Genomic DNA, 25,650 nt, shown 5'->3' with positions numbered 1-25,650 from the left:
ACTCTTAGTAAATGAGGCCCAATTTCTTGGGCCGGCCCTGACTGCGTGATCCAGTTGTGGTCCATAAAGCCAAACTTTCCTTAGGTTGGGTTTATACTTCCCCAAAAATGCCTAAATCGCCAAATGTGTTTTTTTTTTGTTTTTTTTAAGCAATAAATACAGCGTGCAGATGTTATCTGAAAGTCAATATGAAAATATAGCACACTAAATCCACTTGCGATTTTTTCCTTTAGAGTTTTTTCACTCTTTGGCCCTGATTTACTAAGAGTTTGGTTTTTTTATTAGTGTGGAATGTTGTTTCAGACTTGCAGGATTCCACTCTCTTTACTATGGGGATTTACATGTCGGGAAAGTTCTGAACAGCTTTTTCTTGGAGAAAATTTCCAGCCATTTAATCACAGGATTTTGTGGGTATTCCATAGTTATTAGATCAAGTTGTGAGAAAACACCCCTTTTCTGGAAGGCCACGCCCTTTTTTGGGGGGGTTGCCAGGCTTCTAGGTTTATTTTGGCGCACGACTAGACAAAACAGCTCAGATTTATAATAGTAAATCAGGACAGTTATTGATGTGTTTTTTTTTTTGTTTTTTTTCAGTGTCAGTCTCCAAAAATTACAGCATGCTGAGACTATTTTTTTTGTAGGGAATCGTGGCATATTTTTCTCTCATAGAAACACTGTGGCTAGCTTTTTGTGAACTGGTATTTCCTGTTTGAGTTTCCTTCTTTGCCTACAAATCCCAGAATTCCATTTTCCTCCCTCCACACATCAGTAACATTGGCATATTTTTTGGTGTTTTTTTTATCCTTCCAATTCTTAAGTAGAAATCCCTAGTCACGAGTCCCATGTTGAATGAATCACATGACTTTCAATGACAAAAAGGCCAAATAAGAAAAAGGCCCAAAGTAAGTAATACCCACTACTTAAAAAAAAAAAAAAACATTAAATGCATCATGGGAGTGCAAAATGATGGGGCATTTTTTGGGTCGTTTTTTTCAGGTGAAAAAAAACACCAAAAACAAGTTGTGTGGAAACATAGCCGAATTCGAGCATCAAAACTGTAAACTCCAATGGAGCGTGTACTGATGCCCGGAATGAATTCTCTTTCCTATGAATGATATATCAGTGCTATGTAAATAAAGGGTGATACCATAACAAGGGTATGTCATGTGATTCAGCGTGCGACGGTCTGTGACACTGGAATCAAACAATATCTGTAACAAGATGACACAGGGCTAATGTTATTGTGACTAAAATTAGTATTGACATTCATATAAAGGGCGGATAGACAGCCAATGGTGGACCGCCAGCTGTGACCTGGTTTCCGTCTTTTACTAGGAACACTATAGAATGAGTCAGGTAATATCTGATCTCTGAAGGAACAGAGCGGCGCTTGGGAACATTGGCCGCTGAGCAATGCGCCAAACATGTTTGCAAACAGTAGGAACAGAGACAGGAATAAGCGTGTTAATCCAGGATTATGACACCACTCACTATTTAACTCATGCAGCGTCAGACCAAATAAGAATGTACAGTGGCCCCTCAAGTTACGATATTAATTGGTTCTGGGACGACCATTGTATGTTGAGACCAGAACTCTATGGAAACCTGGTAATTGGTTCTAAAGCCCCAAAATGTCATCCAAAAATAGGAAAAAGTGAGAATTAAAGAAAGATAAGTAGGTAACTAATATATAAAAAGTAAGTCTTTACATATAAAAGTAATAAAGATCTGCTGGGGGCTATAAATCACTGTCTATGTCAGTGTTTTCCAAGCAGGGAGCATCCAGCTGTTGCAAAACTACAACTCCCAGCATGCCCGGACAGCCAAAGGCTGTCCGGGCATGCTGGGAGTTGTAGTTTTGCAACAGCTGGGGGCACCCTGCTTAGGAAACACTGGTCTATGTAGAGGACAGGAGCTTCTTCAGGGTCCTGTACAGAACACGCAATGTCCTAAAAAAGTAACATGGAGTCGCCCTCACCTGGTGTCCAAAGGAGCAGGTAACCCTGGTACAGGTAAAGAGTACAGAACATGTAATACCTCCCTGTATTGTAGGGGGCGCTACCAGACACCAGTCAGTGCATACACTTCAGTAATACAGGGGTTTTACCAGTAAATTGCCCATTCTGATTGGTCAGTTCTCGCGGCCATTGACAAGTTTCACAGATCTGGACTGTCTTTGTCCAGATTGTCATTGTATGTTGAGTCTGGTTACAACTTAAAAAACCATTGTATGTTGAAACTATTGTATGTTGAGGCCGTTGTAAGTTGAGGGATCACTGTATATAAAACCAATCATATGCAGACTGTGATTCTGTGCTGGGTCACAGCTGCTACATGTACGTCTGTGGTGGAATATACTGTACAGTGACCCCCCCGACCTACGATGGCCCCGACATATGATGAAATCGACATACAATGCTTTTTTATGTCGGGGCCATCGCATTAAGTGCTATCCGGCAGCGCCAAATGCTTAAGCTGCTGCCGGATAGCAGCTTAATGTTCCCCGTGTGGTGCCGTAAGTATTACTTACCCCTTCACGATGCTCCGGGGTGCCCTCCGGGTCCAGCGCTGGTCTTCCGGTGTCTTCTCGGCCCTCTCCGATGACATCAATACGCTGCTGCGCACGTCATCCAATAGGAATGGCGTACGCAGCGGCGCAATGACATCGCTACGCAGGCCCAGTAAGGCCTTGCGGAAGACAGAAGAGGACCGGAGAAGACAGAAGAGGACCGGAGAAGACAGAAGAGGACCGGAGAAGACAGAAGAGGACCGAAGAAGACAGCAGAGGACCGGAGAAGACAGCGGAGGACCAGAGAAGACAGCGGAGAGCCCAGCGGAGGCCGGGGACACCATCGGGAGCGGCGGGGACAGGTGAGTACAGCTTCCTATACTTTATATTGCACGAATCCCTCAACATACGATGGATTCGACAAACGATGGCTCATTTGGAACGAATTACCATGGTATGTTGAGGGACCACTGTACATGTTACATCTAGCATGTATGGGGGGGGGGGGGGGGGTCACCTGGTTCTCCCCCGACAGCAGAAAAGTCATGTAGCTTGGATCAGCATCTTGTCTCCCTCTCCCCACTGAAAAAATAGGCATGCTTGAGCGAGCCAATTGTGTGTATATATGGAATTGGGAGAAATAGCTATTGTCCGAATGTTCAGCTGACCATTATCTTAGGTGCATGTGCCCCTATGGCACCACCAGGCATATTAGGTGCCCATACTGTGTCAATACCTGTTGGTTCAATTCATCCAGATTCCTCCATTTACCTGCTAGACCATGTGATTAAATGGACACTGTCAGATTTAAAAACTTTATATATATGTATGTTGTTCACCTTGGCAAAACATTAATCTTTCTAATATTCAGTGACCCCCCCCGACCTACGATGGCCCCGACATACGATAATTTAAAAATGCGATGGCCTCTCAGAGGCAGCATCAACATACGATGCTTTTGTATGTCGGGGCCATCGCATAAACGGCTATCCCGCAGCACAGACTGCTTCAGCTGCTGCCAGATAGCCGTTTATGGTGCCCTGTGTGCTCCGGTGATGGTCTCCTACCTGTCCTCGGTGCTCCGAAGCGTCATCTTCACGATCCCCTCCATCGCCGGCACTCTCCTTCGTCGTCATCACATCGCGCGCACGCCGTCCCGTCATCCAATAGGAGCGGCGTGCGTGCGTAGTGACGTGATGACAGCGACGGAGAGCAGAGAGCGAGGATCCCGGGGAAGCAGAGACGTCCGGAGCATCGGGGACGCCACGGGGACGCGGCGGCAGCGATGGAGGGTGAGAACCAGGGCAGCGGTGACGGGTCCGGAGCGGCGGGGACAGGTGAGTACAGCTTCTTATATTTAACATTGCACGGATCCCTTAACATACGATGGTTTCAACAAACGATGGTTCATTTGGAACTGATTACCATCGTATGTTGAGGGATCACTGTACTTTATAAGAAAATGTTATTTACTTTTTATAGAAATCATAGACCACTAAGGGTCCCCATACCATCCAGAACATAACCCAGTCTGGCAGCAACATCTTCTTAGTTCAAGCTTAGGCACAGACTGGGACAAAGTCCAGGAAGTGAGGGCGGGACTAGCACTCCTCTGTGCTCACTCCTGTCCTATCAGACTACAACATGAAAACAGAGAAGAAGGGGTTACAGCGCAGCCTGCAGTGATCGGATGAAGAGACCCAGCACAGCAGACTCAGGGAGGAAGATGAGTCATGCATATGAAAAGCAAGTGATCAACAAAAATAAGGTATTTGTGAGGGTATTTTATGCTAGACACATAAAAAAATGATATGTACATGATCAGGATCGGGTACTGAGTAACATATAACATTTTATTTTGTGTGGGATATGACGTACTTTTAAAAGCTGTGTTCACACATTCAGGTTTTTAATTGTAATTATTAAATACAAAGCCAGGAAGAGATCAGAAATAGAAAAACATTTATAAAGGAAAGACTCAGACTTCATCTGCTTTCTGAACCCTTCCTTTGTATTCAGTAATTGCTAACCTGATCATGTGAACACAGCCTAAATTTATATGATTAAACATGAAAATCTGTGAGCTTAGAAAATATACACCGATTAGCCGTAACATTAAATAATAAAAATAAAAACATTAAAGCCTAATATGATGTAGGTGTCCCTCATGTTGCTGTAAACAGCTCCTTAAAGGGGTTCTCCACCATAAGGTGATTTTAGTACATACCTGGCAGACAGTAATGGACATGTTTAGGAAAGATCTGTGCTTGTCTTGGGGCTAAATGGCTATGTTGTGAGATTACTGTGGTATGGCGGGGTGTGTGATGAGGGCAGATGTTGTTACCCTAGGGGCAGATGGCATTAACCCCTTGTAGTCGTGACGCCAGGGCAAGGTTTAGCCTATAACCACCCGAAGGTAGGCAGCTGGATCCTGGGCTAGGCATGGGGGCAATAAAGAATCCGACGCCAAGTTACGGACAATGGTAGCTTTACTAAGGGTAGATAGATGGTAAAGTCTATACAGTTCAGCCAGGGCCCAAGGAGGTGACCAGTGACGCAGAGACCTTAAGGGCTTGCTGGGACTTGTAGTAGGACTGGACAATTGAATGCAGACCACGCTGACTTGACAGATGACAGGGACTGACTTGACTTGACTCATAAAGCGGTGACTTTATCTTACTTGACTTGATGGTGGCTGCAGGACTGGACTTTGAGGTCTCCAACACTCTGGAAACACACACTAGGCGACTGCACTGGACCTCAGCAGAAGAGCAGAGATCAAAGAGAGAGAAGCTCCACCCAGGGCTTATATTGGGGAGACTAGCAGGGAGCCCATAGGTCACCCCTGGGATCACCTGGTAACTGGTACCTCCTGGGTAACAAGCACATGGTATATTACATGGTATAACTCTTAAAGTGATAACACATTTTATACGGTACAACATATTTACAATGAGGAAATTAATGCAGGGGGGCCTAGGGACACTGAAGGAGGCTGCCTGACAGGGCAGCAGGAGTACGGGGTAACACCTCCCATACTGGGCCACCACATTATCATAACACTGTGGCTAGCTTTTTGTGAACTGGTATTTCCTGTTTAAGTTAACTTCTTTGCCTACAAATCCCAGTATTCCATTTTCCTCTCTCCCACACATCAGCCACCCCACCCATTAAAACATAAATGAGCTGCATCCATTCAAAAGACTTGTGGTTTTCAATCACGGTGCCTACAACTGTTGCATTAGTTGCAGATTGATCTCTCTCCCACCAAGCGATCGCTCCACCCATTGAAGCAGACAGGCTTCCTGTTATTAACTGACTAGTGAGTCAGGTCTCGGCCACATTGCAACCTGGGAAAAATCTGAGACAACAGTCATTTTGTATGCTGTTAAAAATAAATATTGGGGTGAAAATCACATAAGAATTGTTAGACCACCACAGGTACTCTGTAGCTATGCAGCCCCATAAGCATTAACCTGTGATGCCCTGTGTGTTCTGATGCCCATTCATAGAAAGCTTTAACTTTTTCGGCAAATTTTATTACAGATTTTCTTCAGTGAGCTTGGACCAGACGGGCTAGCCTTTCCTCCCCACATACATCAGTGAACCATGGGTGCCCATGGCCCCGATGCCAGTTCACCACTTATCCTTCTTTTGAGCCACTTGTGGTAGGTACTAACCCCTAATAGCATAGTTCTAGGGGTAATGGCATAGTTATAGTGGTGGTCACAAAGTTAGACGTGTAGTGGTATAGTAAGAGGAAAGAGGCAGTTATCGGGGTAGTGACCATTGTATGGGTAGTGACATAGCTAGAGGGGTAGTGGCATAGTTACATGGGAAGTAACAAAGTTATCGGAGTAGTGGTATAGTAAGAGGTGAGTGGCATAGTTATAGGGGTAGAGGCATAGTTATAGAGGTAGATGCATAGTTATAGGGGTAGTAGCATAGTCATAGGGGTAGTGGCATAGCCATAGGGGTAGTGGCATAGTTATAGGGGTAGAGGCATAGTTATAGGGGTAGTTGGATAGCCATAGGGGTAGTGGCATAGTTATAGGAGTAGTTGAATAGCCATAGGGGTAGTGGCATAGTCATAGGGGTAGAGGCATAGTTATAGGGGTAGAGGCATAGTTATAGAGGTAGTGGCATAGTTATAGGGGTAGTGGCATAGTTATAGGGGTAGTGGCATATTCATAGGGGTAGTGGCATGGCCATAGGGGTAGTGGCATAGTTATAGGGGTAGTGGCATAGCCATAGGGGTAGTGGCATAGTCATAGGGGTAGTGGCATATTCATAGGGGTAGTGGCATAGCCATAGGGGTAGTAGCATAGTTATAGGGTTAGCGGCATAGTTATAGAGGTAGATGCATAGTTATATGGGTAGAGGCATAGTTATATGGGTAGAGGCATAGTTATATGGGTAGAGGCATAGTTATAGAGAAAGATGCATAGTTATACGGTTAGTGGCATAGCCATAGGGGTAGTAGCATAGTTATAGGGTTAATAGCATAGTTATAGAGGTAGATGCATAGTTATATGGGTAGAGGCATAGTTATAGAGATAGATGCATAGTTATAGGGTTAGTGGCATAGCCATAGGGGTAGTAGCATAGTTATAGGGTTAATAGCATAGTTATAGAGGTAGATGCATAGTTATATGGGTAGAGGCATAGTTATAGGGGTAGATGCATAGTTATATGGGTAGAGGCATAGTTATAGAGATAGGTGCATAGTTATAGGGGTAGAGGCATTGTCACGATTCGGCTGGCAGGAGGTGGATCCTCTGTGCCAGAGAGGGATTGGCGTGGACCGTGCTAGTGGACCGGTTCTAAGTTACTACTGGTATTCACCAGAGCCCGCCGCAAAGCGGGATGGTCTTGCAGCGGCGGTAGTAACCAGGTCGTATCCACTAGCAACGGCTCAACCTCTCTGACTGCTGAAGATAGGCGCGGTACAAGGGAGTAGACAAGAGCAAGGTCGGACGTAGCAGAAGGTCGGGGCAGGCAGCAAGGATCGTAGTCAGGGGCAACGGCAGGAGGTCTGGAACACAGGCTAGGAACACACTAGGAAACGCTTTCACTGGCACAATGGCAACAAGATCCGGCGAGGGAGTGCAGGGGAAGTGAGGTATACATAGGGAGTGCACAGGTGAACACACTAATTAGAACAACTGCGCCAATCAGTGGCGCAGTGGCCCTTTAAATCGCAGAGACCCGGCGCGCGCGCCCTAGGGAGCGGGGCCGCGCGCGCCGGGACAGGACCGACGGAGAGCGAGTCAGGTACGGGAGCCGGGGTGCGCATCGCGAGCGGGCGCCACCCGCATCGCGAATCGCATCCCGGCTGGAGGCGGTATCGCAGCGCACCCGGTCAGTGGATCTGACCGGGGCGCTGCAGTAGCGAGGATGTGGCGAGCGCTCCGGGGAGGAGCGGGGACCCGGAGCGCTCGGCGTAACAGTACCCCCCCCCCTTGGGTCTCACCCTCTTCTTGGAGCCTGAGAACCTGAGGACCAGACTTTTGTCTAGGATGTTGTCCTCAGGTTCCCAGGATCTCTCTTCAGGACCACAGCCCTCCCAATCGACCAAAAAAAATTTTTTCCCTCTGACCGTCTTGGAGGCCAGTATCTCCTTTACGGAGAAGATGTCAGAGGAACCGGAAACAGGAGTGGGAGAAACAAGTTTGGGAGAGAAACGGTTGATGATGAGTGGTTTAAGAAGAGAGACATGAAAGGCATTAGGAATACGAAGAGAAGGAGGGAGAAGAAGTTTGTAAGAGACAGGATTAATTTGGCACAAGATTTTGAAAGGACCAAGATAGCGTGGTCCCAGTTTGTAGCTGGGGACACAGAAGCGGACATATTTAGCGGAGAGCCATACCTTGTCTCCGGGAGAAAAAATGGGGGGAGCTCTTCTTTTCTTATCGGCAAACTTTTTCATGCGAGATGAAGCCTGTAAAAGAGAATTTTGGGTCTCTTTCCATATGGTGGAAAGATCACGAGTCACTTCATCCACAGCGGGCAAACCAGAGGGCAAGGGAGTAGGGAGGGGGGGAAGAGGGTGACGGCCGTACACCACGAAAAATGGGGATTTAGAAGAAGATTCAGAGACTCTGAAGTTGTACGAGAATTCGGCCCAAGGTAGAAGATCTGCCCAGTCATCCTGGCGGGAGGAAACAAAATGCCGTAAATAGTCACCCAGGACCTGGTTAATTCTTTCTACTTGCCCATTGGATTGAGGATGATAAGCAGAAGAGAAGTTTAATTTAATCTTGAGTTGTTTACAGAGAGCCCTCCAGAATTTTGACACGAATTGGACGCCTCTATCCGAGACGATCTGCGTGGGCAAACCGTGAAGACGAAAAATGTGTACAAAAAATTGTTTTGCCAACTGAGGCGCTGAAGGAAGACCAGGAAGAGGAATAAAATGTGCCATCTTGGAAAATCGATCAACGACCACCCAAACAACAGTGTTGCCACGGGATGGGGGTAAGTCTGTAATAAAGTCCATACCAATCAGAGACCAAGGCTGTTCGGGGACAGGCAGAGGATGAAGGAGACCAGCAGGCTTCTGGCGAGGAGTCTTATGGCACAGACAGTACAGGCCCGCACAAAATCAACAACATCCGTCTCCAGAGTCGGCCACCAATAGAAGCGAGAGATGAGTTGCAAAGACTTTTTGATGCCCGCATGGCCAGCGAGGTGGGAGGAGTGACCCCATTTGAGAATTCCGAGACGTTGGCGTGGAGAAACGAAGGTCTTCCCTGGAGGAGTTTGCCTGATGGAGGCTGGAGAAGTGGAGATCAGACAGTCAGGAGGAATGATGTGTTGCGGAGAGACCTCTACTTCCGAAGCATCCGAGGAACGAGAGAGAGCATCGGCCCTAATGTTCTTGTCGGCAGGGCGAAAATGAATTTCAAAGTTAAAACGGGCAAAGAACAAAGACCACCTGGCCTGGCGAGGATTCAGCCGTTGGGCAGACTGGAGATAGGAGAGATTCTTGTGGTCGGTGTAAATGATAACTGGAAATTTTGATCCCTCCAGCAGATGCCTCCATTCCTGAAGTGCCAATTTAATGGCCAGTAGTTCTCGATCCCCGATGGAGTAGTTCCTCTCCGCCGGACAGAAGGTCCTAGAAAAAAAACCACAAGTAACAGCATGCCCGGAAGAATTTTTTTGTAGAAGGACCGCTCCAGCTCCCACTGAGGAGGCATCAACCTCCAATAGGAAGGGTGTCACGATGCCGGCTGGCAGGTAGTGGACCCTCTGTGCCAGAGAGGGATTGGCGTGGACCGTGCTAGTGGACCGGTTCTAAGCCACTACTGGTTTTCACCAGAGCCCGCCGCAAAGCGGGATGGTCTTGCTGCGGCGGTAGTGACCAGGTCGTATCCACTAGCAACGGCTCACCTCTCTGGCTGCTGAAGATAGGCGCGGTACAAGGGAGTAGGCAGAAGCAAGGTCGGACGTAGCAGAAGGTCGGGGCAGGCAGCAAGGATCGTAGTCAGGGGCAACGGCAGAAGGTCTGGAAACACAGGCAAGGAACACACAAGGAATGCTTTCACTGGCACTAAGGCAACAAGATCCGGCAAGGGAGTGCAAGGGAAGTGAGGTAATATAGGGAAGTGCACAGGTGAAAACCCTAATTGGAACCACTGCGCCAATCAGCGGCGCAGTGGCCCTTTAAATCGCAGAGACCCGGCGCGCGCGCGCCCTAGGGAGCGGGGCCGCGCGCGCCGGGACAGAACAGACGGGGAGCGAGTCAGGTAGGGGAGCCGGGGTGCGCATCGCGAGCGGGCGCTACCCGCATCGCGAATCGCATCCCGGCTGGCAGCGGGATCGCAGCGCCCCGGGTCAGAGGACGTGACCGGAGCGCTGCAGCGGAGGGAGTGAAGCGAGCGCTCCGGGGAGGAGCGGGGACCCGGAGCGCTCGGCGTAACAGTACCCCCCCCCTTGGGTCTCCCCCTCTTCTTGGAGCCTGAGAACCTGAGGAGCAGACTTTTGTCAAGGATGTTGTCCTCAGGTTCCCAGGATCTCTCTTCAGGACCACAACCCTCCCAGTCTACTAAAAAAAAAATTTTTCCCTCTGACCTTTTTGGCAGCCAAAATTTCCTTGACCGAGAAGACGTCCGAGGAGCCGGAAACAGGAGTGGGAGGAACAGATTTGGGAGAAAAACGGTTGAGGATGAGTGGTTTGAGAAGAGAGACGTGAAAGGCATTAGGGATACGAAGAGAAGGAGGAAGAAGAAGTTTATAAGAGACAGGATTAATTTGACACAAAATTTTGAAAGGACCAAGATAGCGTGGTCCCAACTTGTAGCTAGGGACACGGAAGCGGACATATTTAGCGGAGAGCCATACCTTGTCTCCAGGGGAAAAAACGGGGGGAGCTCTTCTTTTCTTATCCGCGAACCTCTTCATGCGTGAAGAAGCCTGTAAGAGAGAATTTTGGGTCTCTCTCCATATAATGGAAAGGTCACGAGAAATTTCATCCACAGCGGGCAGACCAGAGGGCAAGGGGGTAGGGAGGGGGGGAAGAGGGTGACGGCCGTACACCACGAAAAATGGGGATTTGGAGGAAGATTCAGAGACCCTGAAGTTATACGAGAATTCGGCCCATGGAAGGAGATCTGCCCAGTCATCCTGGCGGGAGGAAACAAAATGTCGCAAATAATCACCCAGGATCTGGTTAATTCTTTCTACTTGTCCATTGGACTGGGGATGATATGCAGAGGAAAAATTTAATTTAATCTTGAGTTGTTTACAGAGAGCCCTCCAGAATTTAGACACGAATTGGACCCCTCTATCCGAGACAATCTGCGTAGGCAACCCGTGAAGACGAAAAATGTGTACAAAAAATTGTTTAGCCAACTGAGGCGCAGAAGGAAGACCAGGAAGAGGGATGAAATGTGCCATTTTGGAGAATCGATCAACGACCACCCAAATAACGGTGTTGCCACGGGAAGGGGGTAAATCAGTAATAAAATCCATACCAATCAGAGACCAAGGCTGTTCGGGGACAGGCAGAGGATGAAGAAAACCAGCGGGCTTCTGGCGAGGAGTCTTATCCCGGGCACAGATAGTGCAGGCTCGCACAAAGTCCCCAACATCCGTCTCCAGAGTCGGCCACCAATAGAAGCGGGAGATGAGTTGCACAGATTTCTTGATGCCCGCATGACCTGCGAGATGGGAGGAGTGACCCCATTTGAGGATTCCGAGGCGTTGGCGTGGAGAAACAAAGGTCTTTCCTGGAGGAGTCTGCCTGATGGAGGCAGGAGAAGTGGAGATCAGGCAGTCAGGTGGAATGATGTGTTGCGGAGGGAGATCAACTTCTGAGGCATCCGAGGAACGAGAGAGAGCATCGGCCCTAATGTTCTTATCGGCAGGACGAAAGTGAATCTCAAAATTAAATCGGGCAAAGAACAGAGACCACCGGGCCTGGCGAGGATTCAGCCGTTGGGCAGACTGGAGGTAGGAGAGGTTCTTGTGGTCGGTGTAGATAATAACAGGAAATCTTGATCCCTCCAGCAGATGCCTCCATTCCTCAAGTGCTAATTTAATGGCTAGAAGCTCTCGATCCCCGATGGAGTAGTTCCTCTCCGCTGGAGAGAAGGTCCTAGAGAAAAAACCACAAGTGACAGCATGCCCGGAAGAATTTTTTTGTAGAAGAACAGCTCCAGCTCCCACTGAGGAGGCATCAACCTCCAATAGGAAGGGTTTGGAAGGGTCAGGTCTGGAGAGCACGGGAGCCGAAGAAAAGGCAGACTTGAGTCGTTTAAAGGAGTCTTCTGCTTGAGGAGGCCAGGACTTGGGATCAGCATTTTTTTTGGTTAAAGCCACGATAGGAGCCACAATGGTAGAAAAATGTGGAATAAATTGCCTGTAATAATTGGCGAACCCCAAAAAGCGTTGGATAGCACGGAGTCCGGAGGGGCGTGGCCAATCTAAGACGGCAGAGAGTTTGTCTGGATCCATCTGTAGTCCCTGGCCAGAGACCAAATATCCTAGAAAAGGAAGAGATTGGCATTCAAACAGACATTTCTCAATTTTGGCATAGAGTTGGTTGTCACGAAGTCTCTGAAGAACCATACGGACATGCTGGCGGTGTTCTTCTAGATTGGCAGAAAAAATTAGGATATCGTCCAGATACACAACAACACAGGAGTATAACAGATCACGAAAAATTTCATTGACAAAGTCTTGGAAGACGGCAGGGGCATTGCACAGTCCAAAGGGCATGACCAGATACTCAAAGTGTCCATCTCTGGTGTTAAATGCCGTTTTCCACTCGTCCCCCTCTCTGATGCGGATGAGGTTATAGGCGCCTCTTAAGTCCAATTTAGTGAAGATGTGGGCACCTTGGAGGCGATCAAAGAGTTCAGAGATGAGGGGTAAGGGGTAGCGGTTCTTAACCGTGATTTTATTAAGACCGCGGTAGTCAATGCAAGGACGTAGGGAGCCATCTTTTTTGGACACAAAGAAAAATCCGGCTCCGGCAGGAGAGGAGGATTTACGGATAAAGCCCTTTTTTAGATTCTCCTGGACGTATTCGGACATGGCAAGAGTCTCTGGGGCAGAAAGAGGATAAATGTCACGATGCCGGCTGGCAGGTAGTGGACCCTCTGTGCCAGAGAGGGATTGGCGTGGACCGTGCTAGTGGACCGGTTCTAAGCCACTACTGGTTTTCACCAGAGCCCGCCGCAAAGCGGGATGGTCTTGCTGCGGCGGTAGTGACCAGGTCGTATCCACTAGCAACGGCTCACCTCTCTGGCTGCTGAAGATAGGCGCGGTACAAGGGAGTAGGCAGAAGCAAGGTCGGACGTAGCAGAAGGTCGGGGCAGGCAGCAAGGATCGTAGTCAGGGGCAACGGCAGAAGGTCTGGAAACACAGGCAAGGAACACACAAGGAACGCTTTCACTGGCACTAAGGCAACAAGATCCGGCAAGGGAGTGCAAGGGAAGTGAGGTAATATAGGGAAGTGCACAGGTGAAAACCCTAATTGGAACCACTGCGCCAATCAGCGGCGCAGTGGCCCTTTAAATCGCAGAGACCCGGCGCGCGCGCGCCCTAGGGAGCGGGGCCGCGCGCGCCGGGACAGAACAGACGGGGAGCGAGTCAGGTAGGGGAGCCGGGGTGCGCATCGCGAGCGGGCGCTACCCGCATCGCGAATCGCATCCCGGCTGGCAGCGGGATCGCAGCGCCCCGGGTCAGAGGACGTGACCGGAGCGCTGCAGCGGAGGGAGTGAAGCGAGCGCTCCGGGGAGGAGCGGGGACCCGGAGCGCTCGGCGTAACAGTACCCCCCCCCTTGGGTCTCCCCCTCTTCTTGGAGCCTGAGAACCTGAGGAGCAGACTTTTGTCAAGGATGTTGTCCTCAGGTTCCCAGGATCTCTCTTCAGGACCACAACCCTCCCAGTCTACTAAAAAAAAATTTTTCCCTCTGACCTTTTTGGCAGCCAAAATTTCCTTGACCGAGAAGACGTCCGAGGAGCCGGAAACAGGAGTGGGAGGAACAGATTTGGGAGAAAAACGGTTGAGGATGAGTGGTTTGAGAAGAGAGACGTGAAAGGCATTAGGGATACGAAGAGAAGGAGGAAGAAGAAGTTTATAAGAGACAGGATTAATTTGACACAAAATTTTGAAAGGACCAAGATAGCGTGGTCCCAACTTGTAGCTAGGGACACGGAAGCGGACATATTTAGCGGAGAGCCATACCTTGTCTCCAGGGGAAAAAACGGGGGGAGCTCTTCTTTTCTTATCCGCGAACCTCTTCATGCGTGAAGAAGCCTGTAAGAGAGAATTTTGGGTCTCTCTCCATATAATGGAAAGGTCACGAGAAATTTCATCCACAGCGGGCAGACCAGAGGGCAAGGGGGTAGGGAGGGGGGGAAGAGGGTGACGGCCGTACACCACGAAAAATGGGGATTTGGAGGAAGATTCAGAGACCCTGAAGTTATACGAGAATTCGGCCCATGGAAGGAGATCTGCCCAGTCATCCTGGCGGGAGGAAACAAAATGTCGCAAATAATCACCCAGGATCTGGTTAATTCTTTCTACTTGTCCATTGGACTGGGGATGATATGCAGAGGAAAAATTTAATTTAATCTTGAGTTGTTTACAGAGAGCCCTCCAGAATTTAGACACGAATTGGACCCCTCTATCCGAGACAATCTGCGTAGGCAACCCGTGAAGACGAAAAATGTGTACAAAAAATTGTTTAGCCAACTGAGGCGCAGAAGGAAGACCAGGAAGAGGGATGAAATGTGCCATTTTGGAGAATCGATCAACGACCACCCAAATAACGGTGTTGCCACGGGAAGGGGGTAAATCAGTAATAAAATCCATACCAATCAGAGACCAAGGCTGTTCGGGGACAGGCAGAGGATGAAGAAAACCAGCGGGCTTCTGGCGAGGAGTCTTATCCCGGGCACAGATAGTGCAGGCTCGCACAAAGTCCCCAACATCCGTCTCCAGAGTCGGCCACCAATAGAAGCGGGAGATGAGTTGCACAGATTTCTTGATGCCCGCATGACCTGCGAGATGGGAGGAGTGACCCCATTTGAGGATTCCGAGGCGTTGGCGTGGAGAAACAAAGGTCTTTCCTGGAGGAGTCTGCCTGATGGAGGCAGGAGAAGTGGAGATCAGGCAGTCAGGTGGAATGATGTGTTGCGGAGGGAGATCAACTTCTGAGGCATCCGAGGAACGAGAGAGAGCATCGGCCCTAATGTTCTTATCGGCAGGACGAAAGTGAATCTCAAAATTAAATCGGGCAAAGAACAGAGACCACCGGGCCTGGCGAGGATTCAGCCGTTGGGCAGACTGGAGGTAGGAGAGGTTCTTGTGGTCGGTGTAGATAATAACAGGAAATCTTGATCCCTCCAGCAGATGCCTCCATTCCTCAAGTGCTAATTTAATGGCTAGAAGCTCTCGATCCCCGATGGAGTAGTTCCTCTCCGCTGGAGAGAAGGTCCTAGAGAAAAAACCACAAGTGACAGCATGCCCGGAAGAATTTTTTTGTAGAAGAACAGCTCCAGCTCCCACTGAGGAGGCATCAACCTCCAATAGGAAGGGTTTGGAAGGGTCAGGTCTGGAGAGCACGGGAGCCGAAGAAAAGGCAGACTTGAGTCGTTTAAAGGAGTCTTCTGCTTGAGGAGGCCAGGACTTGGGATCAGCATTTTTTTTGGTTAAAGCCACGATAGGAGCCACAATGGTAGAAAAATGTGGAATAAATTGCCTGTAATAATTGGCGAACCCCAAAAAGCGTTGGATAGCACGGAGTCCGGAGGGGCGTGGCCAATCTAAGACGGCAGAGAGTTTGTCTGGATCCATCTGTAGTCCCTGGCCAGAGACCAAATATCCTAGAAAAGGAAGAGATTGGCATTCAAACAGACATTTCTCAATTTTGGCATAGAGTTGGTTGTCACGAAGTCTCTGAAGAACCATACGGACATGCTGGCGGTGTTCTTCTAGATTGGCAGAAAAAATTAGGATATCGTCCAGATATACAACAACACAGGAGTATAACAGATCACGAAAAATTTCATTGACAAAGTCTTGGAAGACGGCAGGGGCATTGCACAGTCCAAAGGGCATGACCAGATACTCAAAGTGTCCATCTCTGGTGTTAAATGCCGTTTTCCACTCGTCCCCCTCTCTGATGCGGATGAGGTTATAGGCGCCTCTTAAGTCCAATTTAGTGAAGATGTGGGCACCTTGGAGGCGATCAAAGAGTTCAGAGATGAGGGGTAAGGGGTAGCGGTTCTTAACCGTGATTTTATTAAGACCGCGGTAGTCAATGCAAGGACGTAGGGAGCCATCTTTTTTGGACACAAAGAAAAATCCGGCTCCGGCAGGAGAGGAGGATTTACGGATAAAGCCCTTTTTTAGATTCTCCTGGACGTATTCGGACATGGCAAGAGTCTCTGGGGCAGAGAGAGGATAAATTCTGCCCCGGGGTGGAGTAGTACCCGGGAGGAGGTCGATAGGGCAATCATAAGGCCTGTGAGGAGGTAGAGTCTCAGCTTGTTTTTTGCAGAAAACATCCGCGAAGTCCATATAGGCCTTAGGGAGACCGGTTACTGGAGGAACCACAGAGTTACGGCAAGGGTTACTGGGAACCGGTTTTAGACAGTTCTTGGAACAAGAGGACCCCCAACTCTTGATCTCCCCAGTGGACCAATCCAGGGTTGGGGAATGAAGTTGAAGCCAGGGAAGTCCAAGGAGAATCTCCGAGGTGCAATTGGGGAGGACCAAAAGTTCAATCCTCTCATGATGAGATCCGATGCTCATAAGAAGGGGCTCCGTGCGGAAACGTATGGTACAGTCCAATCTTTCATTATTTACACAATTGATGTAGAGGGGTCTGGCGAGACTGGTCACCGGGATGTTGAACCTGTTGACGAGAGAGGCCAAAATAAAATTTCCTGCAGATCCAGAGTCCAAGAAGGCCACTGTAGAGAAGGAGAAGGCAGAGGCAGACATCCGCACAGGCACAGTAAGACGTGGAGAAGCAGAGTAGACATCAAGGACTGTCTCACCTTTGTGCGGAGTCAGCGTACGTCTTTCCAGGCGGGGAGGACGGATAGGACAATCCCTCAGGAAGTGTTCGGTACTAGCACAGTACAGGCAGAGGTTCTCCATACGGCGTCGTGTCCTCTCTTGAGGTGTCAGGCGAGACCGGTCGACCTGCATAGCCTCCACGGCGGGAGGCACAGGAACAGATTGCAGGGGACCAGAGGAGAGAGGAGCCGAGGAGACGAAACGCCTCGTGCGAACAGAGTCCATATCTTGGCGGAGTTCCTGACGCCTTTCAGAAAAACGCATGTCAATGCGAGTGGCTAGGTGAATAAGTTCATGTAGATTAGCAGGAATTTCTCGTGCGGCCAGAACATCTTTAATGTTGCTGGATAGGCCTTTTTTGAAGGTCGCGCAGAGGGCCTCATTATTCCAGGACAATTCTGAAGCAAGTGTACGGAATTGTACGGCATACTCGCCAACGGAAGAATTACCCTGGACCAGGTTCAACAGGGCAGTCTCAGCAGAAGAGGCTCGGGCAGGTTCCTCAAAGACACTTCGGATTTCCGAGAAGAAGGAGTGTACAGAGGCAGTGACGGGGTCATTGCGGTCCCAGAGCGGTGTGGCCCATGACAGGGCTTTTCCGGACAGAAGACTGACTACGAAAGCCACCTTAGACCTTTCAGTGGGAAACAGGTCCGACATCATCTCCAGATGCAGGGAACATTGGGAAAGAAAGCCACGGCAAAACTTAGAGTCCCCATCAAATTTATCCGGCAAGGATAAGCGTATCCCAGGAGCGGCCACTCGCTGCGGAGGAGGTGCAGGAGCTGGCGGAGGAGATGACTGCTGAAGCTGTGGTAGCAACTGTTGTAGCATAACGGTCAGTTGAGACAGCTGTTGGCCTTGTTGCGCTATCTGTTGGGACTGCTGGGCGACCACCGTGGTGAGGTCAGCGACAACTGGCAGAGGAACTTCAGCGGGATCCATGGCCGGATCTACTGTCACGATGCCGGCTGGCAGGTAGTGGACCCTCTGTGCCAGAGAGGGATTGGCGTGGACCGTGCTAGTGGACCGGTTCTAAGCCACTACTGGTTTTCACCAGAGCCCGCCGCAAAGCGGGATGGTCTTGCTGCGGCGGTAGTGACCAGGTCGTATCCACTAGCAACGGCTCACCTCTCTGGCTGCTGAAGATAGGCGCGGTACAAGGGAGTAGGCAGAAGCAAGGTCGGACGTAGCAGAAGGTCGGGGCAGGCAGCAAGGATCGTAGTCAGGGGCAACGGCAGAAGGTCTGGAAACACAGGCAAGGAACACACAAGGAACGCTTTCACTGGCACTAAGGCAACAAGATCCGGCAAGGGAGTGCAAGGGAAGTGAGGTAATATAGGGAAGTGCACAGGTGAAAACCCTAATTGGAACCACTGCGCCAATCAGCGGCGCAGTGGCCCTTTAAATCGCAGAGACCCGGCGCGCGCGCGCCCTAGGGAGCGGGGCCGCGCGCGCCGGGACAGAACAGACGGGGAGCGAGTCAGGTAGGGGAGCCGGGGTGCGCATCGCGAGCGGGCGCTACCCGCATCGCGAATCGCATCCCGGCTGGCAGCGGGATCGCAGCGCCCCGGGTCAGAGGACGTGACCGGAGCGCTGCAGCGGAGGGAGTGAAGCGAGCGCTCCGGGGAGGAGCGGGGACCCGGAGCGCTCGGCGTAACAATAAATTCTGCCCCGGGGTGGAGTAGTACCCGGGAGGAGGTCGATAGGGCAATCATAAGGCCTGTGAGGAGGTAGAGTCTCAGCTTGTTTTTTGCAGAAAACATCCGCGAAGTCCATATAGGCCTTAGGGAGACCGGTTACTGGAGGAACCACAGAGTTACGGCAAGGGTTACTGGGAACCGGTTTTAGACAGTTCTTGGAACAAGAGGACCCCCAACTCTTGATCTCCCCAGTGGACCAATCCAGGGTTGGGGAATGAAGTTGAAGCCAGGGAAGTCCAAGGAGAATCTCCGAGGTGCAATTGGGGAGGACCAAAAGTTCAATCCTCTCATGATGAGATCCGATGCTCATAAGAAGGGGCTCCGTGCGGAAACGTATGGTACAGTCCAATCTTTCATTATTTACACAATTGATGTAGAGGGGTCTGGCGAGACTGGTCACCGGGATGTTGAACCTGTTGACGAGAGAGGCCAAAATAAAATTTCCTGCAGATCCAGAGTCCAAGAAGGCCACTGTAGAGAAGGAGAAGGCAGAGGCAGACATCCGCACAGGCACAGTAAGACGTGGAGAAGCAGAGTAGACATCAAGGACTGTCTCACCTTTGTGCGGAGTCAGCGTACGTCTTTCCAGGCGGGGAGGACGGATAGGACAATCCCTCAGGAAGTGTTCGGTACTAGCACAGTACAGGCAGAGGTTCTCCATACGGCGTCGTGTCCTCTCTTGAGGTGTCAGGCGAGACCGGTCGACCTGCATAGCCTCCACGGCGGGAGGCACAGGAACAGATTGCAGGGGACCAGAGGAGAGAGGAGCCGAGGAGACGAAACGCCTCGTGCGAACAGAGTCCATATCTTGGCGGAGTTCCTGACGCCTTTCAGAAAAACGCATGTCAATGCGAGTGGCTAGGTGAATAAGTTCATGTAGATTAGCAGGAATTTCTCGTGCGGCCAGAACATCTTTAATGTTGCTGGATAGGCCTTTTTTGAAGGTCGCGCAGAGGGCCTCATTATTCCAGGACAATTCTGAAGCAAGTGTACGGAATTGTACGGCATACTCGCCAACGGAAGAATTACCCTGGACCAGGTTCAACAGGGCAGTCTCAGCAGAAGAGGCTCGGGCAGGTTCCTCAAAGACACTTCGGATTTCCGAGAAGAAGGAGTGTACAGAGGCAGTGACGGGGTCATTGCGGTCCCAGAGCGGTGTGGCCCATGACAGGGCTTTTCCGGACAGAAGACTGACTACGAAAGCCACCTTAGACCTTTCAGTGGGAAACAGGTCCGACATCATCTCCAGATGCAGGGAACATTGGGAAAGAAAGCCACGGCAAAACTTAGAGTCCCCATCAAATTTATCCGGCAAGGATAAGCGTATCCCAGGAGCGGCCACTCGCTGCGGAGGAGGTGCAGGAGCTGGCGGAGGAGATGACTGCTGAAGCTGTGGTAGCAACTGTTGTAGCATAACGGTCAGTTGAGACAGCTGTTGGCCTTGTTGCGCTATCTGTTGTGACTGCTGGGCGACCACCGTGGTGAGGTCAGCGACAACTGGCAGAGGAACTTCAGCGGGATCCATGGCCGGATCTACTGTCACGATGCCGGCTGGCAGGTAGTGGACCCTCTGTGCCAGAGAGGGATTGGCGTGGACCGTGCTAGTGGACCGGTTCTAAGCCACTACTGGTTTTCACCAGAGCCCGCCGCAAAGCGGGATGGTCTTGCTGCGGCGGTAGTGACCAGGTCGTATCCACTAGCAACGGCTCACCTCTCTGGCTGCTGAAGATAGGCGCGGTACAAGGGAGTAGGCAGAAGCAAGGTCGGACGTAGCAGAAGGTCGGGGCAGGCAGCAAGGATCGTAGTCAGGGGCAACGGCAGAAGGTCTGGAAACACAGGCAAGGAACACACAAGGAACGCTTTCACTGGCACTAAGGCAACAAGATCCGGCAAGGGAGTGCAAGGGAAGTGAGGTAATATAGGGAAGTGCACAGGTGAAAACCCTAATTGGAACCACTGCGCCAATCAGCGGCGCAGTGGCCCTTTAAATCGCAGAGACCCGGCGCGCGCGCGCCCTAGGGAGCGGGGCCGCGCGCGCCGGGACAGAACAGACGGGGAGCGAGTCAGGTAGGGGAGCCGGGGTGCGCATCGCGAGCGGGCGCTACCCGCATCGCGAATCGCATCCCGGCTGGCAGCGGGATCGCAGCGCCCCGGGTCAGAGGACGTGACCGGAGCGCTGCAGCGGAGGGAGTGAAGCGAGCGCTCCGGGGAGGAGCGGGGACCCGGAGCGCTCGGCGTAACAAAGGGTTTAGATGGGTCAGGTCTGGAGAGCACGGGAGCAGAAGAAAAGGCAGACTTGAGCCGTTTAAATGCGTCTTCCGCTTGAGGAGACCAGGACTTAGGATTGGCATTCTTCTTGGTTAAAGCCACGATAGGAGCCACAATAGTGGAAAAATGAGGAATAAATTGTCTGTAATAATTGGCGAACCCCAAAAAACGTTGGATAGCACGGAGTCCGGAGGGGCGTGGCCAATCTAAGACGGCAGAGAGTTTATCTGGGTCCATTTGTAGTCCCTGGCCAGAGACCAAGTATCCTAGGAAAGGAAGAGATTGACATTCAAACAGACATTTCTCCATTTTGGCATAAAGTTGATTGTCTCGAAGTCTCTGAAGAACCATGCGGACATGCTGGCGATGTTCTTCTAAGTTGGCAGAAAAAATCAGAATATCGTCCAGATACACAACAACACAGGAATATAAGAGATCACGAAAAATTTCATTAACAAAGTCTTGGAAGACGGCAGGGGCGTTGCACAGGCCAAAGGGCATGACTAGATACTCAAAGTGTCCATCTCTGGTGTTAAATGCAGTTTTCCATTCGTCCCCCTCCCTGATGCGGATGAGATTATAAGCACCTCTTAAGTCCAGTTTGGTAAAGATGTGGGCACCTTGAAGGCGATCAAAGAGTTCTGAGATAAGAGGTAGGGGGTAGCGGTTCTTTACCGTGATTTTATTAAGTCCGCGGAAATCAATGCAAGGACGTAGGGAGCCATCTTTTTTGGACACAAAGAAAAATCCAGCTCCGGCAGGAGAGGAGGATTTGCGGATAAACCCCTTTTTTAAATTTTCCTGGATGTATTCAGACATAGCAAGAGTCTCTGGGGCGGACAGAGGATAAATTCTGCCCCGGGGTGGAGTAGTGCCCGGGAGGAGGTCAATAGGACAGTCATAAGGCCTGTGAGGAGGTAAAGTCTCAGCTTGTTTTTTACAAAATACGTCAGCATAGTCCATATAAGCCTTAGGGAGACCGGTTACAGGGGGACCCACAGGGTCACGGCAGGGAGTACTGGGAACCGGTTTAAGACAGTCCTTGAAACAAGAAGTACCCCAGCTCTTGATCTCTCCTGTGGACCAATCAAGGGTTGGGGAATGGCGTTGAAGCCACGGTAGTCCAAGGAGAATTTCGGAAGTGCAATTGGGGAGGACCAAAAACTAAATTTTTTCGTGATGAGGTCCGATGCACATTAGGAGGGGCTCCGTGCGGTAACGCACGGTACAGTCCAATCTTTCATTGTTAACACAATTGATGTAGAGGGGTCTGGCGAGACTGGTCACCGGGATGTTGAACCTGTTGATGAGAGAGGCCAAAATAAAATTTCCTGCAGATCCGGAATCCAAGAAGGCCATAGTAGAGAAGGAGAAGGTAGAGGCAGATATCCGCACAGGCACAGTAAGGCGTGGAGAAGCAGAGTTGACATCAAGAACTGTCTCACCCTTGTGCGGAGTCAGCGTACGTCTTTCCAGGCGGGGAGGACGGATAGGACAATCCTTCAGGAAGTGTTCGGTACCGGCACAGTACAGGCAAAGATTCTCCATGCGGCGTCGTGTCCTCTCTTGAGGTGTCAAGCGAGACCGGTCAACTTGCATAGCCTCCACGGCGGGAGGCACAGGAACGGATTGCAGAGGACCAGAGGAGAGAGGAGCCGGGGAGAAAAAACGCCTCGTGCGAACAAAGTCCATATCCTGGCGGAGCTCCTGACGCCTTTCGGAAAAACGCATGTCAATGCGAGTGGCTAGATGAATGAGTTCATGCAGGTTAGCAGGAATTTCTCGTGCGGCCAGAACATCTTTAATGTTGCTGGATAGGCCTTTTTTAAAGGTCGCGCAGAGGGCCTCATTATTCCAGGATAATTCGGAAGCAAGAGTACGGAATTGGATGGCGTACTCGCCAACGGAAGAATTACCCTGGACCAGGTTCAGCAGGGCAGTCTCAGCAGAAGAGGCTCGGGCAGGTTCCTCAAAGACACTTCGAATTTCCGAGAAGAAGGAGTGTACAGAGGCAGTGACGGGGTCATTGCGGTCCCAGAGCGGTGTGGCCCATGACATAGCTTTCCCAGACAGAAGGCTGACTACGAAAGCCACCTTAGACCTTTCAGTAGGAAACTGGTCAGACATCATCTCCAAGTGCAGGGAACATTGCGAAAGAAAGCCACGGCAAAACCTAGAGTCCCCATCAAACTTATCCGGCAAGGATAGTCGTAGGCCGGAAGCGGCCACTCGCTGCGGAGGAGGTGCAGGAGCTGGCGGAGGAGATGATTGCTGGAGCTGTGGTAGTAGCTGCTGTAGCATCACGGTCAGTTGAGACAGCTGGTGGCCTTGTTGCGCTATCTGTTGCGACTGCTGGGCGACCACCGTGGTGAGGTCGGCGACAACTGGCAGTGGAACTTCAGCGGGATCCATGGCCGGATCTACTGTCACGATTCGGCTGGCAGGAGGTGGATCCTCTGTGCCAGAGAGGGATTGGCGTGGACCGTGCTAGTGGACCGGTTCTAAGTTACTACTGGTATTCACCAGAGCCCGCCGCAAAGCGGGATGGTCTTGCAGCGGCGGTAGTAACCAGGTCGTATCCACTAGCAACGGCTCAACCTCTCTGACTGCTGAAGATAGGCGCGGTACAAGGGAGTAGACAAGAGCAAGGTCGGACGTAGCAGAAGGTCGGGGCAGGCAGCAAGGATCGTAGTCAGGGGCAACGGCAGGAGGTCTGGAACACAGGCTAGGAACACACTAGGAAACGCTTTCACTGGCACAATGGCAACAAGATCCGGCGAGGGAGTGCAGGGGAAGTGAGGTATACATAGGGAGTGCACAGGTGAACACACTAATTAGAACAACTGCGCCAATCAGTGGCGCAGTGGCCCTTTAAATCGCAGAGACCCGGCGCGCGCGCGCCCTAGGGAGCGGGGCCGCGCGCGCCGGGACAGGACCGACGGAGAGCGAGTCAGGTACGGGAGCCGGGGTGCGCATCGCGAGCGGGCGCCACCCGCATCGCGAATCGCATCCCGGCTGGAGGCGGTATCGCAGCGCACCCGGTCAGTGGATCTGACCGGGGCGCTGCAGTAGCGAGGATGTGGCGAGCGCTCCGGGGAGGAGCGGGGACCCGGAGCGCTCGGCGTAACAGGCATAGTTATAGGGGTAGATGCATAGTTATATGGGTAGAGGCATAGTTATAGAGATAGAGGCATAGTTAGGGGTAGTGAAATAGTTATAGGGGTAGTGGCATAGTTATAGAGGTAGAGGCATAGTTAAGGGTAGTGAAATAGTTATAGGGGTAGAGCATAGTTATAGGGGTAGAGGCATAGTTATAGAGATAGGTGCATAGTTATAGGGATAGAGGCATAGTTATAGGGGTAGATGCATAGTTATAGGGGTAGAGGCATAGTTATATGGGTAGAGGCATAGTTATAGGGGTAGAGGCATAGTTATATGGGTAGAGGCATAGTTATATGGGTAGAGGCATAGTTATAGGGATAGAGGCATAGTTATAGGGGTAGATGCATAGTTATATGGGTAGAGGCATAGTTATAGGGGTAGAGGCATAGTTATATGGGTAGTGGCATAGTTATAGGGGTAGAGGCATAGTTATAGGGGTAGAGGCATAGTTATATGGGTAGAGGCATAGTTATAGGGGTAGATGCATAGTTATATGGGTAGAGGCATAGTTATAGGGGTAGAGGCATAGTTATATGGGTAGAGGCATAGTTATAGGGGTAGAGGCATAGTTATATGGGTAGAGGCATAGTTATAGGGGTAGATGCATAGTTATATGGGTAGAGGCATAGTTATAGGGGTAGAGGCATAGTTATAGGGGTAGAGGCATAGTTATAGGGGTAGAGGCATAGTTATAGGGGTAGAGGCATAGTTATAGGGGTAGAGGCATAGTTATAGGGGTAGAGGCATAGTTATAGGGGTAGAGGCATAGTTATAGGGGTAGAGGCATAGTTATAGAGATAGGTGCATAGTTATAGGGGTAGTGACATAGTTATAAGGGTAGTGACATAGTTATAGGGGTAGTGGCATAGTTATAGAGATAGGTGCATAGTTATAGGGGTAGTGACATAGTTATAAGGGTAGTGGCATAGTTATAGAGGTAGATGCATAGTTATAGGGGTAGTAGCATAGTCATAGGGGTAGTGGCATAGCCATAGGGGTAGTGGCATAGTTATAAGGGTAGAGGCATAGGTATAGGGGTAGAGGCATAGTTAGGGGTAGTGACATAGTTATATGGGTAGAGGCATAGTTATAGAGGTAGTGGCATAGTTAGGGGTAGTGAAATAGTTATAGGGGTAGAGGCATAGTTATAGAGATAGGTGCATAGTTATAGGGGTAGTGACATAGTTATAGGGGTAGTGACATAGTAATAGGGGTACAAAGCTTGCTCCCATGACCCCTCTGCCACCTCTGAGATGAGTATTGCAATAAATGGTGCACGATGGTCGGACAGAGCTGGTGCTTCTACAATTTTTCCATCAGGGCTCAGGTACTTACAGCTACATCTCTGTAGTAAAGGAAATTAAATAATTTAGAAAATTCCCAATATTACCGGAACATGAATTGATCCATAAAGTTGGTTTATTTGCCAATATATGTAGAAATCTTTGGTCTGGAAGGTCAACAGG

General features: G+C 50.3%; 1 long non-coding RNA gene across 1 annotated transcript in view; it reads left to right on the top strand.

The window, feature by feature from the left end:
- Positions 1 to 25,650, top strand: part of LOC130274307 (uncharacterized) — a 60,838-nt gene that overhangs the window by 1,858 nt on the left and 33,330 nt on the right. The window lies entirely within an intron of this gene.

This window comes from Hyla sarda, chromosome 5 (assembly GCF_029499605.1).
Source record: "Hyla sarda isolate aHylSar1 chromosome 5, aHylSar1.hap1, whole genome shotgun sequence".
Taxonomy (NCBI): domain Eukaryota; kingdom Metazoa; phylum Chordata; class Amphibia; order Anura; family Hylidae; genus Hyla; species Hyla sarda.
This window is presented reverse-complemented; position numbering and strand designations above follow the sequence as displayed.